The sequence below is a fragment of the Peromyscus californicus genome, unplaced genomic scaffold (assembly GCF_007827085.1).
Source record: "Peromyscus californicus insignis strain IS unplaced genomic scaffold, ASM782708v3 Scaffold_5__1_contigs__length_169319896, whole genome shotgun sequence".
In the NCBI taxonomy this organism is placed as follows: domain Eukaryota; kingdom Metazoa; phylum Chordata; class Mammalia; order Rodentia; family Cricetidae; genus Peromyscus; species Peromyscus californicus.
In genome coordinates, this window is record NW_026294573.1 from 52906823 (window position 1) to 52924067 (window position 17245).

Genomic DNA, 17245 nt, shown 5'->3' on the forward strand with positions numbered 1-17245 from the left:
GTACCCTCCGTCTGTGCGCTAAAACCAACCCTTTCTTCCTTAACTTATTCTTATCTGGTATCTTACCTAATGAGGAAAGTAACTGTTCTAATTCCATTCTGTTACTTTGATAAAACCCTCTGACCAAAAGCAACTTTGGGGAGGAAGAGTCCATCACTGAGGGAATTCAGGGCAGGACCCAAGCAGGGACTTGGCAGAAACTACAGAGGAATGTGCTTGCTAGCTTTCTTTCTGACTCGTATTAACTAGCTTTCTTATACAGCTCAGGATAACCTCCCTAGGAAATAGTGCCACCCACAGTGGGCTGGATCCTCCTACATCAAGTAATAATCAAGACAGTCCCCAACACACATGCCCACAGGCTAGTCTGGTCTGGGCAACCCCTTAGTTAAGACTCCCTTTCATTTGACAGCTGTAGCTAGCTAAAATTATAGCTAAACCATGTTCCTATTTTATAGTTTCATCTGTGATCTAGAATGGATGTGTAAGATGGTAGGTATGTGAGCTATACATTCCAGATATACTCAGATATACTCTCTTCCTTTTTTTTTTTTTTTTTTTTTTTTTTTTTTTTTGGTTTTTCGAGACAGGGTTCCTCTGTGTAGCTTTGCGCCTCTCCTGGAACTCACTTGGTAGCCCAGGCTGGCCTCGAACTCACAGAGATCCGCCTGGCTCTGCCTCCCGAGTGCTGGGATTAAAGGCGTGCGCCACCACCACCCGGCACTCTCTTCCTTTTTTAAAAAAAATTTTTATAATTTTATCTTGGTGTGATCGGACACTGGAGAGCCTGGGAATTGAATCCAGTTCCTCTGGAACACGAGTCAGCATCCTTAACCCCTGAGCCACCTCTCTCCCCAGATATACCCTCAGGTTTGCCTTTAAGTGTTCAATACAGTCACAGAGTAGTGTAGCTGCTTCAGCTTTTAATCATTGCAAAAACTAAAACAAGCCATGTTTGTACATTCAGTTTTACATTTTCCCTGAAGATGTGAGCCACAGACATGTATTTTAAAAATTAATGATTAGTAATGGCAAGATGATTCCATCAGTAAAGGCACTGGCCAGCAACCCTAAAGATGGGAGTTTCATTCCTGTAACCCACAACACGGTGGAAGGAGAGAAGCAATTCCTGGAGTTTGTCCTCTGACTTAAACACCACACACACACACCCCACACTAAATTAATAAAATGTTTTAATTAACATTTGTTCTTTTTGTCTGTGCTGTGGGATATTTGTATACTGTGTGAAGATATACTGCTGTGATTGGTTTAATAAAGAGCTGAACAGCCAATAGGTAGGCAAATCCCTCCCTATTCCTTCCTGTGCATCTCTCTGTCCATCTTCTGGACTCCCTCTGACTCTGGAAGAAGTCACAAAAGTTGCCTTACTGAACCTGGTTTTGACCTAGTGCTTTGGATCTTTGCTCAGCCCTGAGCACCAACATCCCGATTTGTGTGAGGAGATATGACAGAGGGGAGAAGCTGTCTCTTCCTCTGTAAAACTCTATCAAAAATCTGTTCAAGCCGGGCGGTGGCGCACGCCTTTAATCCCAGCACTCGGGAGACAGAGCCAGGCGGATCTCTGTGAGTTCGAGGCCAGCCTGGTCTACAGCGTGAGATCCAGGACAGGCACCAAAACTATACAGAGAAACCCTGTCTCGAAAAACAAAAACAATAACAACAAAAATCATTTCTAAAAATTGGTAAGTTTTTAATTTCTTATTGTAAGTATTCCTTCTAATGTTCATTTTCCTGTGATGAGAAAAGACACTGGGGGCATAGCAACTTGACTTCCAAATTGGAAGCTGTTGGAATCTCCCTCGCTGCCCTGGCTGCCTAGAGCAAAAGGACTGTAGTTAAGCAGCCAGCACAGTCCATTGTGAGTCCTCGGCAGAGGCCTTGAGGAAACCACACACTGATCCCAGCTGCTGAAGTGCATCCCCAATCACGACTTTTTGCTGCAAAAGCCTCTTTGAACTCTAGATGACATTGCAACCATAGGCCAAGAGACAAACTTTCCCTGGGGTGCTAGCAGACAAATGACCGTGGTGAGTGCTGAAGGGGCCTGGCTACAGCTGATGCAAACACAAACCTCCGCTTGCCTGTGAGGTGTCTGTGGTTGGTCCAAGTGGCTCTCCTTGGACCACCCTAGCAGCCTATCCAGGCTCACTCAGAGCGTCAGCTGGTGGACCCCCTCTGGTATGACAATATTAGATCCAATAAAAGGCTTCTCTGGAGTGGTTCCACCTCTACCCTGTGCTGAGTAGTACAGAATGATCTGGAAACAAAAAGGAAGCCGCAAAAAGAGTACATGTTAGGGCAAGCTACAAACATGGGCGCACACGGCTGCCTGACAGCTGAAGCAGCGGCAGCTGAACCGTCGCAGACATCCAGGATGGGAGGATGGGAGGCGTAGGGAGAAGACGAGAGAGCGCAAACAGCAGAGGCTGAAGAAGGGTAGAAGATGCAGGGAAATTATAAGCCTTGGTCACTAGAACTCTAGAGAGCTGTCAGATCTAGAGTGTCAAGGGTCTAGACCAGTGGGTCTCAACCTTTCTAATGCTGTGACCCTTTAATACACTTCTTCATGCTGTGGTGACCCACAACCATGTAAGTATTTCATTGCTACTTCATACCTGTAATTTTGCTATGGTTATGAATTGTAATTAAATATCTGATGTGCAACCCCTGTGAGAGGGGCATTTGACCCCCGCGGTGGGTCTTGACCCGCTTCGCTTGTTGAGAACCATTGGTCTAGACACTCCAGGCCAATAGCTATAACACTGGCCAGTGATTAGGGCTGAGGAATCCCCAACAGGCTGAAGCCAATGACAAGGAACCCCAACTTCCTAGACGTATATAGGAGTGGTAACACAACATAGGCCCTAGGTCGAGATACTAGCTAGAACAGTTGAGGAACTAAAGGTTCTGGTACTGGAAGCTGGCCTGAGAGACTTAACTTTACAGGGCTTTTGCCTGCTGGCTGCTGCCACTCACTGCCATCAAATGCCGAGGGATCGTTTTCTTGTCTACCTACTACTATCTGGATAGAGCAGAGGGCCCCAGCCACCTCACTGTTAATAAAGCTACTCTTAGTGCATTTGCCCCGACTTCAACTGTCATTTCTCATGTCTTCCTAACTTACAAATCAGCCCGGCAGATCTATTAGCCATGAGGCAGGGTAGACTGTTCTCTGTGGAAGGCCGCCAGGAGTGATTCGAAGGAAACATTAATGTTCTTCCCAGCTTTGCATCTTTTAAACAAAGGAACTCCGAGTCAGGGGGCCGCAGGCTGTTGAAAGAAACCAGGCTTCACACAGAGTATACTAAAATCTGCCAGACGCTGTTTTATTTCTGGTCAGCGTTTTAACAATGGCTGGAGAAAGAACATCAAATGTTGAGAAAGAAGACATCTGCATAATCCAAATGTCCTCATAGAGGCAAACCAGACCCATGCTATGATACAATCTCATAGCACTCATTCAGACTTGGCACGTTAGTGTTTTAGTCTTCGATGGGAACTGGAGATAACCCGACAGAGGCATATAGCACTGTCACTGAGAGAGATCAGGATCTTTCGTAGATCGTTTTAAATAAGCATACCAAAAGTTTAGGTGACACAAACTTAGCTCCAGTTTGCCTCAAAATTAGGATACCACAGAAAGGAGAAAATATGATAGAGCAAAAGGAGTTGCCGGCGTTTTCAAAGCTTCCTCATGATGGATCTCTACCCACTGTAGTAACTTGTACCTTCCTGGTAGGGTGACCTGCCTCACTCATGAATGGATGGCCCCACACTCATGAATATGTGGGCAGCACAAATTGGGCTCCATCAGTTATTTTCTGAAAAAGACACAAGAGTATCTGGAAGTTAGGCAGAGAAGTAGTGATGTGTGATTAAAATGCATTGCATGTATGTTTGAAGTTCCCAAAGAACCAATACAACTGTTATATTTTTTTTAAAAAATCCTTCTCCTGCCAGGCGGTGGTGACACATGCCTTTAATCCCAGCACTCAGGAGGCAGAGGCAGGCAAATGTCTGTGAGTTCGAGGCCAGCCTGGTCTACAAAGTGAGTTCCAAGACAGGCTCCAAAGCTCCACAGAGAAACCCTGTCTCCAAGAAAAAAAAAAAAGAATCTTTGGAACCTTTATCTCTTTATCTCCCCACAACATTAGTCTAGTCTTCATATCCTACCCTGATCAGTCCTCTCCATTGTCATAAGAGCTGTCTTTCTAAACTCACATCTATAATCAGTACTGTACTAATCCCCCAATGGATGGCAGCAATCCCTTCCAAGACCTAGGCTCATTCGCATTTATTCAGTCCAATGACCTACACTTCCCTTGTCTTCCTTACTTTGTCTGTGGCTATTATAAAATACTCTGACTAAAGTATATTAAAGTAGAAAAGGTATTTTTTAGCTCACAGTTCAAGTACTTCGTGGCAGGGGAATCAGGTCAGCCAGCAGGAGCATGAAGCGTCTGCTCACATTACATTCATAATTGGGAAACAGAGAGGGACAAATTCAAACTGCTGGTTGGTTCACTTCCTTTTTTTTTTTTTATACAGCCTAGAGAATGGTTCCACCCACAGTGGGCAAGTCTTCCAAGACAATCCCCTACATGTGGTGATACTTTGTTGTACTCTAATAAAATTTTCCTGAAGATCAGAGGACAGAGCCAGCCACTAGATTAAACATAGAAATCAGGCAGTGGTGGCACACACCTTTAATCCTAGCACTTGGGAGGCAGAGATCCGTCTGGATCTCTGTGAGTTCAAAGCTACCCTGGACTACATGAGATTGACTCAGTCTAGGAGAGAAACAGAGCCAGGCAGTGGTGGCATACACCTTTAATCCCAGTACTTGGGAGTCACACACCTTTAATCTCAGCACTTGAGATCTCATGCCTTTGCTACCAGTATTTGGGAAGCACACATGCCATTAATCCCAGCACTGGGAAGGAAGTGAAATGGCTGGATGGAGAAAGGCATATAAGGTGTGAGGAGACAGGAACTAGAGCCCTTTCGGCTGAGGACTCAGGGCCATTCAATCTGAGGATTTGTGGAGACAGGATCTTACCTCCCTTTCAGTCTGAGGATTCGGTAGTGGTGAGAAGTTTCTCTAGTGGCTTGTTCCTTTGTCTCTCTGATCTTTCAGCATTTACCCCAATATCTGGCTCTGGTTTTTTATTGTAAGACCATTTTAGAATTCATGCAACACCCACAGGCATGCCCAGAGACCCATCTCCCAAGTGATTCTCTCAGGTTGATGACAATAAAAATCATATCTCTCTTCCAGGGTTACTCTCCAAATAAACCAAACTATTTGGCTTATGTTATTTCTCAAATCCTTGGGGTCTTTGCTCAGAATTGTTCCTTGGCTTCTTTTCTCCCAGTTCTATCTGCACTGTTACCCTCGAAGACTCTTTCTTACTTGAAATACCTAATTCAATCTCCTTGTGAACCTTTCTTGTCCTATCCTTCCTTTGACTGGAGTTTTGGTGTGTCACTGCTTTCTAGGCCCTGTGCAAAACCTGGAGGCTGTCAAATTAATAAGACCAAGTTATACCCTAAAGAAACTAGTGTTCCAGCCAAAGATGGCCTCGTGGACAATGGGGTTCATTACAGCATCTTCATGTGATGAGTTCCCACTGTACTCAGTCCTATCAGAGAGCTGTTGAGTTCTCTGTGTATAAATATCATGGTCCTTTTTCTGTTATTGTTGGTTATTTGCTTCTTAAATTTTCATTGTTTATATTCATTGTAAATGGAACTATGTCACATATGAAGACTTTCATTCAAATATATTTTGTATGTTGAGTTTATTCCCCTCATCTACCCCTCCCTTCTTTTATTCCATTCCCCCTATTAGGCCCATTTGTTCCTCTAGACATATGTAATTTCATGTATATATGAAATCTAAGAACGATTATCTCTAGTTGCATTGATTTATTCTGCAAACAACATAACTTCATTTCTCTTTGTTGCTGAAACCAAATCCATTGTGAATATACACCAATTCTTTATAATCCACACCTCTGTTAGAAGACTATTAGATTGATTCCATAATTTAGCTATTAATCAATAAACATTAATATGAAATGGTCTCTGTTCTTGTGGGATATTCAATCACACTGTGAACCCTAAGACTGCATTAATTAAATAAAATCAGCCTTGGGTCAGGAGGCAGAGCCAGCAACTAGTTGACAGAAAGTAGTCATAGAGAGTCAGAGGGAGTCCAGAAGATGGATAGAGAGATGCACAGGAAGTAATAGGGAGGGACTTTGACTGTGGTGGTCTTTTTTTGGTTTGGGGTGGCAGAAAAACCCGCTTTTTCTGAGATTTCAGTGAAGGAGGAAGGTCAGCTAGTTGTTCCTGAACCTCTCTGAGCTAGCAGGTTTTCACCCCAGCCTCTGAATTCAGAATCTTTGTTGGTAAAAATCGTAAGATATATATTTAGATTAAAAACAACAATTGTCACTCTAACCCGTGGCATAAGGTCATGCCAGCCAGCACGCAGCATTTGCTGCCACCACGCCTCCAAACATGCACATGGGACACTGTGTCCTGTGTGTTCCTGCTGCCACCACTACTTCTGCTGAAGACAAACGGGGAAGTCATCAGAATTGGCGAGACAACTGGGAAGTCCTTAAGGAGAGAGTTAAGTAAACTAAAAAGCAAAACCTGTCCCATGCTAAGGATGGGAAATATCACAATACAGGGCATTAGGACCCTGTATAGTGCTCCTATGGATGGCTTGCAAATGGAAGCAGTAAATGAGGGGGTAAATGATTTAGCCAGGATTGACACAATGCTGATTATAACTACTATCAGTTTGGAAATTAATATTTTATCCTTTGTAGCCACAGTGTTTTTTTATGCCAAATATAAAAAGTGGTTTAATAATTGTGTTGAATATGAGAAATTGACTGATAAGATACAAGCTTTAGAAAGACTTACTAATGAAAATAAGACAGATTTGACAGATAAGATACAAGCCTTAGAAAGACGTACTAATGAAAATAAGAAAAATAGTCAGACACAGAAAGAGGAATTTAGACCAGAACCTACAGTTCCACTGTATGATGAAACTGAAGAGGGGCAGCCCAGGTTACTGGAAAACCAGCCTTAGTTTATCCAGCAATTATACAGGAATGGCTAGCAGATGATGGGCATCCTCAAGGTTATGAGGAAGTTAAATGGAAGCCTATACAAATATTAGGTATGAGGAGATTTAGGAAGCAGACATTTCATATGGTATGCATTCACCCTATGTGAAGCAGATGTTAAATTCATTGGCAACTCAGAACAGAGTTATCCCTCAAGACTGGAGAGATTTGGCAACAACAATATTGGAAGCTGTTCCTCAGATACAATGTCGAACATGGTGGACAGAGGAAGTTATGGTCATAGAACAATGAAATAGGGCTAGAGACATTAAGATTTCCTCAGATCAGTTTCTAGGTGAGGGCTAATATGCTGAATTGGAAAGGCAGCTTGACTTTGATGACCACACCTTGGCCCTATGTTGTTTAGCAGCTTTGAATACTTGGGACAAGGTTGAAGAATCAGTAAAGAGATCTCAGACATTTACTAAAAATATACAAGGACCAAAAGAAGCCTTTACTGATTTTTTTTTTCAAAGATTGACTTCAGCTATAAGCAGAATAGTATCAGATTCAGAAGTCAAATGAATATTAATTGAATCTTTGGCTTTTGAAAATGCTAATTCAGAATGTAAAAGGGTGATTAGACTTTCAAAGGCTAGATCAGCATCAATAGATGAATGAATTAGAAATACAGCAGATACTGGATTGCTGTGGAATATTAGCTGAAGGTGCACTATATTTGTTTTGCTGTGGAATGTGTGTTTAATAATGCAAAGATGTATTGCATTGTTTTATGTTGCATTTGTCTAACTCTATGAAGCTGTGTTACTTTGCCTGTCTAAAACATGACCAATAGCTAGGAAGGAGAAAGGATAGGCAGGGCTGGCAGGCAGAGAGAATAAATAGGAGGAGAAATCTGGAAAGAGAAGATTGAGGAGTGAGAAAAGAAGGAGGAGAGGAGATGCTAAGGGACAGCCACCCAAACAGCCAGACACGGAATAAGAAGGATAGGAAAGATATACAGAAATAGAGAAAGGTAAAAGCCCAGAGGCAAAAGTAGGCTGGATAATTAAGAAAAACTGGCTACAAACAAGCTTAAGAGCTGACATTCATAAGTAAGAATAAGTCTCCATGTATTTATTTGGGAGCTGGGTGGTGGGCCCCTAAACAGCAATGAGTAAAAACAACCAACTACATTGTATCTCATGCTTTTTTTGATAGGATGCTACTTTGATAGAAGTAATATCTAGACATTTTAAGAAAAATCAAAGGGTTAGATGGTTTAATTGTGGCAAACAAGGTCATTTGAAAAGAGATTGTAAGCAAGGTGTTCATAGATGACAAATAAAAAAGAATTCCAAGGACTGGTCAATTTTTCAATATGTTGAACATTCAGCTGCTCCTCTATCAGCTGTTTTAATGTCTGTAATTTTTCTGATGTTAAAGGCCATTGTTCCACCCAGACAGGTTTGTCAGTTAACCATTTTAAAGGTAGGGATGTTGGTACCTTTGAAAGTTCAGCAGCTAGTATGCCCTTCTTATTCATAACCTGAAGGGTTGGTGGCTGTTCTTGATAATAACTCTTAATATTTTTCTAAAAAGCATACCTTAGTTTATGGTTTGTTTCTGAGATTGGAGGAAGGTTAATCTGAGTTTTCCATTGCTGCAACAAATCATGTCCCCCTAAGTTCATTGCTACATTAGCCACATACGGTTTTAATTTTCCTATCTGTCCTCTGGCCCTATACACTTGACCCACCTTGCATCTTTTTTTTTTTTTTTTTTTTTTTTTTACCTGAGATAAAGTTCCAATCCCTAGAAGCCAAATATTTGCCTGCTGAAGAAGACAATCTGGATGCCAAGATTTTGGTGAAATTATTGTTATATCTGCATCTGTAACAATAATTGACGGGCCTGTCTAGTAAACCTTCAATCACATTGCCATTTATTTGTATGTTTAGCTTTGGTCTTTGATCATTTGTAGAAGCCAAAATACTTGTTTTATGGTCTCTTCTGGAATTTTTGTTTTATTTACTGAAGCTGTTCTGTCATCCAGAGCAGATATGATTTTTCAAAACAGACATTAAGTCTTTTAATTGCTCTTTAGAGGAATTTCCCCAATGTTGACAGAAAATGATTGAGCCAAATTTGACATTGGGGCTGCAAGAGGCCCCCTACAGTATTTCCTAATGGGAAATGGTTATCTTACCTGTCCCATGTTGATCTGCATTCATTAGTCTGACGCCAGTACACCTTCTGCATATTCCAGAAGGCTGGGGCCTTCTATTTGGATTATCTCTTGAAAAAAACATTGTTTCGCCAGGCGGTGGTGGCGCACGCCTTTAATCCCAGCACTCGGGAGGCAGAGGCAGGTGGATCTCTGTGAATTTGAGGCCAGCCTGGTCTACAGAGCTAGTCCAGGACAGACTCCAAAGCTACAGAGAAACCCTGTCTCGAAAAACCACAAAAAAAAAAAAAAGAAAAGAAAAAGAAAAAAACATTGTTTCTAGGAATGCCTTGCCTACAATCCCTTTTCAGATGACCCGGTCTATCACAATTAAAACATGCAACCCTTTGATTCTTTAAAAAATTTTTAGGAATCACTTCTCCTATCCAAGTATCATCATAAGTGTGAGATCCAATATAAGCTGTATTTCTAATCCATTCATCTACTGGTGATCTTGCCTTTAAAGACCTAATCACTCTTTTGCAATCTGAATTATCACTTTCAAAAGCCAAAGATTCAATTAATATTTGTCTGACTTCTGGATCTGATATCATTCTATTTACAGCTGAAGTCAATCTTTGTGGAAAAAAAAAATCAGTGAAGGCTTCTTTCAGGCCTTGTATAATTTTAGTAAATGACTCAGTCCTCTTTCCTAATTCTGCAGTCCTGTCCCAAGCATACAGCATAGGGCTAAAATGTGATCATCAAATGTAATCACAGAGATCCGCCTGGCTCTGCCTCCCGAGTCCTGGGATTAAAGGCGTGTGCCATCACCGCCTGGTTCGTTCCCCATTCTTAACATGAGTAAAAACTTAGAAAAAAAGAAACAAAAAACCTAATTCCTCCTTTAAGAATTTCCAGGTTTCTCACTAGATCTGCTAATGACAACAGTGAAGTGTGAGGCTGGCTGTCCCGGCGTAGCACAGATGGGCAAAGAATGCTGGTGATGCACGGCCTGGCCAGGGGCAGGTGCAGCTGCTTGCATGTAGTTGGGGATTGAGGTTGTGTGGTGGTGGCAGCAACAGTAAAAGCCCAAGTGGGTGTCCAGGTGGCTGGTCTGGTGTGGCAGTGGCCTGAGGAAGGGTTCCCAGGGAAGCCCACAACCCCGGGGAGAGGGAGCCAGGCACCTGAAAAGCAAACGCAGAGGACATGTGGAAGAGTGCCGCCTAAATGACCGAGCTGGCCAGCAGGGGGTGGCTGTCTCTGGTGGAGTTGGGGCCAGGGACCGGCAGCAGCTGGAGGCTGCTGTAGAGGGGCTGCAACAGGAAAAGCCCACACTCATGCAGAGGGCCTGAGGGAGGAGGGCAAGTCAGCCACAGGGGAGACTCTGGCAGCTACAAAGTGGTGACCAGCTGCTTCGTGATCTCGTGCCCCACATTAGATGCCAGATGGAGCATTTACCTAATTATTCCTTATCAATAAAAACTCAGATATCGAGTCAGATATCGGGGTAAGAACCTGAATGTTCAGAGAAGTGGTGGAGAAACATCCAGGGACCTTCTCTCTCTCTCCTTCCTCAATCCAAAACAAGGGCCAAGAATCTTTCTAAGCCCCACCCTACTACTCCTTCTACCTCTCTATATGTGCTCTGTCCTTTAAAACCTCCATAGCTAATTTTGGTCAGCTAGTAGCTAGCTCTGCCTTCTGATTCAAAGCAAACTTTATTGTCAATCTTAGGAGTGTCAGCTTGTGATCAAAATATCCCACAAAAAAAGGGGAGTGGTGATCTCAGGGCAAGATCCCACCCAGCTAAGTTTCCAACCTGTGAAAAGGAGGTAAAGAAAAGTAAGATCTGGGTGTGGTAGTGCATGCCTTTAGTCCCACCACCCAGAGACAAAATTCAGATACAGCTCCTAAATGGTATGTTTGCACACTAGAGAAGTCACATATCATATTTACAGCTTATTATAAAAACCCTCCACAGGGTTACTAAAAAGACAAGCTAAAATTCAAAATGAATGTCCTTTATGATCTAAAAATAAATACACCTTAACTTTAAATTTATATATAAATAGAAAAAGCCATATAGGTATATTTATCCACATATACTAAGATACATTTGATTTCAAAATTTCCAAAAAAAATTTTAATCAAGAGATAATACTTTTTCTGTTGCCAAAAACCATTTTTGCCTTAACAAAGATATAACCTGACAAAAAAGGAACTCCCCAAAGTTAGAGTTGGGGCAGAGTTTTGTTTTTGTCTTTCCAGGAGAATCTTAAAATGTTTTTCTGATTCTTTCCTCTGGGGTTTCAGAGTTTAAGGTCCTTAAGAAGGAGGGAGTTAAGGAGGGAGGGAGGGAGGGAGGGAGAGGGGGGGAGAGAGAGAGAGAGAGAGAGAGAGAGAGAGAGAGAGAGAGAGAGAGAGAGAGAACACAGGAAAAATCTGCCTAAGAGGGAAAGCAGAGCAGCTATGTCTATTGCTCTGTGCAGTGAGCTGTCTGTTACTAAGGCTGTAAGAGATTAAAAAGCACTGTACATTGCCCTTACAACAAATGAATGCACAAAACTAGAAAGTTTAAATCCCCAAACAGTAACATTTGTGCCAGCTTCAGATTGTAGTAATCAATCTATTTTTTCCATACAAGCCGCTACTCAAGGAAGAACTACAGCTCTTTCAATCCAGCCTACAAGCAGCATTTGTATATTGTGTGGATCCTTCACTGCCTTTAAACTTGCTTATTTTCCCCACTAAATTGTCTCCTAGCTGGGCGATGGTGGCGCACGCCTTTAATCCCAGCACTCGGGAGGCAGAGCCAGGCGGATCTCTGTGAGTTCGAGGCCATCCAGGAAAAGGCGCAAAGCTACACAGAGAAACCCTGTCTCAAAAAACCAAAAAAAAAAAAAAAAAAAAAAATTGTCTCCTACAGGTATTATAGCACAAGACATAAACCTTCGGAATGAATTTATTTACACCATAAGGGCCATAAAGATACCAACTGCTTACCTTACCGCTTCTTGCTTAATTAGTATAATCAGGGGAGGACCATGGGGTTTTCTCATACAAACTGAACTTGTGATCACAAAAATTTCCAACCTTCTCCCATTACACAGGCAGATACTTAATTTGCTGATGGCTCATCTGATGGTATGGGGGGATTCATGGGACAGATATTCATCAATCTATTAACACTTCGTTTTTCTTAGAACAACAAGTGGAACTGGCCATTTTGATTCATTTATTACAGTTCCTTCATAAACCCTTAAATATTGTTTCAGAGTGTACTTACGTTGTAGAGTAGCAGGAAATAGGCCGACTGTTAAAGTCATGTAGCTATGCTAACGTCAGGCTGTGGAGGTCACTCACTTTGCTCCAGTGTGCTCTGATACAAACTTTTGTTCCTAGAGGAGGAGTACCTGCGCAGCCTGCCTGACTCCATTTTGAAGGCAGGAGCCATTGTGCTGTACTTTTTAAAATAAGTTTCTATTTACTGTGAGAGTTGAGTTGCTTTCTGTGTCCTGGAACCTGACCTTCCCCAACCCATGACCTTGATTTGTTTTTAAGAATACCCTGACCCTCCCTGACCCCTCCCTAATCACATGGTGCTGCTGCTTGACCACATAATTTTTTATTTCCTTATTGCCCCAATTGTCTCCCTTCTTTAAAACTACTTGTGACTTTACTCCTTAAAAGGGGCCCAAAAGGTGGATTTGGAGCTGCTCTCTTTAACTGGATTTAGGCAGCAGTTGCTGGCCGGTTCTCAGGTGCACCCCAATAAAAATCAAGCTTGCTTCAAATTGGTCTCAAACTGCGGTAATGGTCTTATTCTCACTTTTGGGGTTAACAGTACCTACTTCTATAAAAACTGATGATGGACCAGCTGGTAGTAGTAAATATTTTTAAAACTCCTGTAAAGAATGGAATACTAATCCTACTGCAGGTATTCCCTGTAATCCTCAAGGTCCAGGCATAATTGAAAGAGCACAGCTTTGAGGGGTGGTGGTTAGGTCCCAAAGAGGTTGTGTGGAGTCGGTGGGAGGGAGAGGAGGAGATGGACATGATCTGAGGGTGAATTGGGATGGCTGCCCGCACCATTTATTGAAAAAGAATGCACCTTATGCCTTTAATCCCAACACTCAGGAGCAGAGCCAGGCAGATCTCTGTGAGTTTAAGGCCAGCCTGATCTACAGAGCAAGATCCAGGACAGGTACCAAAAGTACACAGAGAAACCCTGTCTAGAACCCCCCCCCCAAAAAAACAAACAACAAAAAAAAAAAAGAAAAAGAAAAAGAATGCACCTTATAAACTCTAGAGTAGTACATAGGATTAAATGTGAGAAAGGAGGCCTGTGAGCCAGGGTGTGGCTTGAGATCCAGAGTTTAGGAAGCTAGCAGTGACCTTGACAATAGGCACCAGTCATCTGTTAATGAGAGGACCACAAGTTCCTCTCGCCAGAGATGAGAATTTGCTTCCATTTTAGCAAGCAGGAACTTTCCTCAAGCCCCTGAGGGAATGGGGACTTGTCTAAATGTCTGACCTTGGGGAAAGGACTTACTTGGGGGATCAGACACTCCATTATAGAATATTGTGGTTTCTTGTATAGCTTAGTTTATCCAGATAGATACAGCTTTAAAGTGAGCAAAGGTGAGGCTAGACAAACATTACTGTGAACCTGAGTAGACCTTAGGAATTACAAATCCTGATTATCGAATATCAAGCATATGCTACTTATCTGAAAATTTTAGTAGCTTGGTGTTAATTTGTGTGGGAGTAGGCAGAGTCATAATGTATATGGTTCCACGGTGGCAGGTTTTTTCCAAAGAATTATTTTGTTTAGAGAGGCTCTCTTTCCCTCTGTCTTCCTCCCACCTAATAAAACTCTTCACTGAGTGCTGTCTGCATGGCATCTCCATCTCTCATCTCCGTCTCTCACCAGCACCATAGCTCCATCCACCAGGGCCTCCCGTGGGCCGCATCATAACTTTGGTGCTAGTGACTCAGCAAAGGCCCTCCTGGCACATTTCTCCTGCCTGATGGGCGTCTAGACACGCTCAGAGCCCTGGAACCTTCAACACTCACTTCATCATCCAACACTGGCATAATTGGTAAGCCCCCCATTCTGGCCATTTCCCGCGAGTGAGAATTCATCTCTTCTTGACTGTGGTCTCGCACCTCTTGGCTCCATTCATAAGTCTCAGTACCAAGCAACCCACATGTCCCTCAGGCTTAGCTGCCCTCCAACCCCTGTTCTCTGTTTGATGAAACATTTGCAATAGTCTGTGCTGCCTCATTTGGACCTCAGCCTCCTTCCGGCCCCTGCTTGCAATTGCCAAATGGTTCAGCAGCCTGCACCCTCTGCCTCACTTATGGGAAATTGGATTCTTGGGCTGTACACTCCTGTCCCTTCCTCTCTCTTTCCCACCTTCAGCTGCTGCGGATGCTGCAGGTCATAGTGTTGGGGTGAGCTGGGAGGAACATGGCCCCTGCCCCCACTGCCAACACTCAGGGGACCCAGGATGCCTCTCTTACCCTCTGCTTCTTCTGGCCCTGCTGCCTCTCAGCCAGCAGTCCTGCAGTTCGTTGTTTATACTGTAAGTTCTTATCTCTGGCTTTTTAAAGTTGGTCAGCTGACAGTGTCCTGGAGTTTTTGTCTGTCATTCTGTTAAAAACAATTTATTTCGTATGTGCGGATGGAAATGTATGATTGAGGTGGCTACCTGACTGACTTTTGAATGATCGAGTTTATGTGTCCCATCTGTGTTCTGTATGTCTTCAAAAAAAAAAAAAATGTGAACACATGATCAGGTACCAGAGGGCCATCACATGGTCAGGCAGGTGCCATCTTAGCTAAGGTCAAAGAGCGACAGGTCATATAACCTCATTGCCATTTTTACTAAGGGCAACAAAAAGTCACGTCCTGTCCTTGGCTCAAGCATGGAAGGGGTACCTGGTGCTCGGGCTGGTAGGGTCACGGCCTGGTGTTCCTTAGCTACTGCTTGCTGCTGCCACTACTGTGCTTGTGTGGGTGGGGCCTGGAGACCTATCTTCTCTCCTCCAGGGCTCTAGGACATCAGCAGTGCCACATGCTGGCAATATGGCCAACTTGCCAGCTCATACTATAAAAATCAAGCCTTACTTTTCCTAAAGCTACTAGGTCTCTTGACATAAATAAATGATTTAAATGCTTCAGAATACTTTTCCCTTCTATGATATTGTTATATTAAGATTTTAAAAGTTCAGATTTTAACATTAATAGAGTTCTGATGCGGTTTGGATCACAAACTCGGGATTTTAGATTTTCTTTGGTTGCCTTCCAAATATAAACTTATAGGTATGAGTCTACTGCTGTTTTTCAGATGTCCCACCCCTGCTCCAGATAAAGGAATTTTCCTTGCCTGTCCATTCCTGAGGATGGTATTTTTCTGTCTCCTCTTCTTCCCTTCCCAATTACTAAGACTATGGGCCTAAAGGTTCCAAATAAGTTCATAAACCTTAACTTTTGTCTCTAGTCTGCTTCAACAGGCTTTCCATTTGGCTGACTGACACATCCAGGCATCTGACACTGACTTCAATCCACGAGACATGGACTTACTGAAATGTGGACCAGTTCAGCTAGACATAATTGTTCCCTGTCTCTACAGCTAGGTCAGATGACCACATGTTTCTGATAAATACCCCATCACCTGGGTTCCCTCCTTACCTTTGACTAGCCCCTCAGCCCCTGGGCTCTGACCACCTGTGCCCCATTTCAGCTTGAAGCAGTTATGGAAAAGAATATATCATCTTGTGCTCCCTGCCCCTGCCCCCCAGAACAGGCTACAGGGCTAAGTAAAAGAGAAATTTCCTGGCATAGGGGACAAAATGTCTACCTATAATGCCCTTTGATATCCAGAAAACTGGACCCAGAGTTGTCACTTAATAGATTTGTTAACTAAGATGGTTCTGCAATAGGATAAGACACTTGACCTTCTTTATGCAGAACCAAAGAGGTATTATATGACCTTAAGAAATTATCACTTCCATATAAATTATTCAAGATTCTGATCTGGTTGTACTCAAAGATCAAAACTACAGGGATAAGCTCCACTTAGTCCCTAGCATACGTTTTCAGGGTTGAGCTTAAAACAAGTAACTAAAAACCACGTTTGTCTATTCAGATATACCTGGACAGCCCTCAAATGCTTCAGAGATCTGAAGAATATGGCATTTAAAATGTTTAATTAAAAAGCTTTTCATGATAGAGAGACAGGCTGGCTCCTGGCAGCACCTTTATTTCCTCCAAAGAAGATGGATGGGCACAGAAGAACTTCCACCCAGAACTTGCTCCAGAGTGGCAGCACCAGCCACTGAGATGGGCACAGAAGAACCTCTACTGCTGACAGGGCTTTCTTCAGACCACGGACAGCAGGACTCTGGGAACCCATTGCCTCACTTCTGCCTAGACAAGGTAGTCTGGTCTTCCCACAAGTTCTACCCCACAACTGTCAGATCTTCTGAGGCCTGGCAGCTGAAGACTGATGTTGTTGCCCTGAGACCTCTGCCCTCAATGACCATGGAGAACCCTGGGGTGGTTGTCTAAGAAGCCAGCAGGTAAGTCTCTGCCACTTTCAATTGCTAACTCGGGTAAAAATGTATCCTTCTCAGGTCTCTGATGCCATCTGACCACCAGGCTTTGCTTCAGCGGCCTTCTCAGTTCTCTATGTAAAACTCACAGGCCTCCCTCTCCTAGGGCTACTACTAGGTCTAGACATAATTTACCTTGTTACCAGATCAGATAAACTCACAGAACAGATTTCAATATAACTTTTTACTATTGACTGCTCTCAATATCTCCCAGAGAATCAGATAAAGGAACAGCTTTAAGGTTTATTTATTTAGCTATTTATTTATTTTATTATTATCGTTATTATTATTATTATTTTATTATTATTATTTTGGTTTTTCAAGACAGGGTTTCTCTGTGTAGTTT

General features: G+C 42.8%; 1 long non-coding RNA gene across 1 annotated transcript in view; it reads right to left on the bottom strand.

Moving 5' to 3' along the window:
* Positions 1 to 723: 723 nt before the first annotated feature.
* The window catches only part of LOC128096574 (uncharacterized), a 122515-nt gene continuing 105993 nt past the window's right edge, over positions 724 to 17245 (bottom strand). Inside the window, exon 3 of the long non-coding RNA XR_008213676.1 lies at positions 724 to 3842. This is a non-coding gene — a long non-coding RNA (uncharacterized LOC128096574). The remainder of the gene's footprint in view (positions 3843 to 17245) is intronic.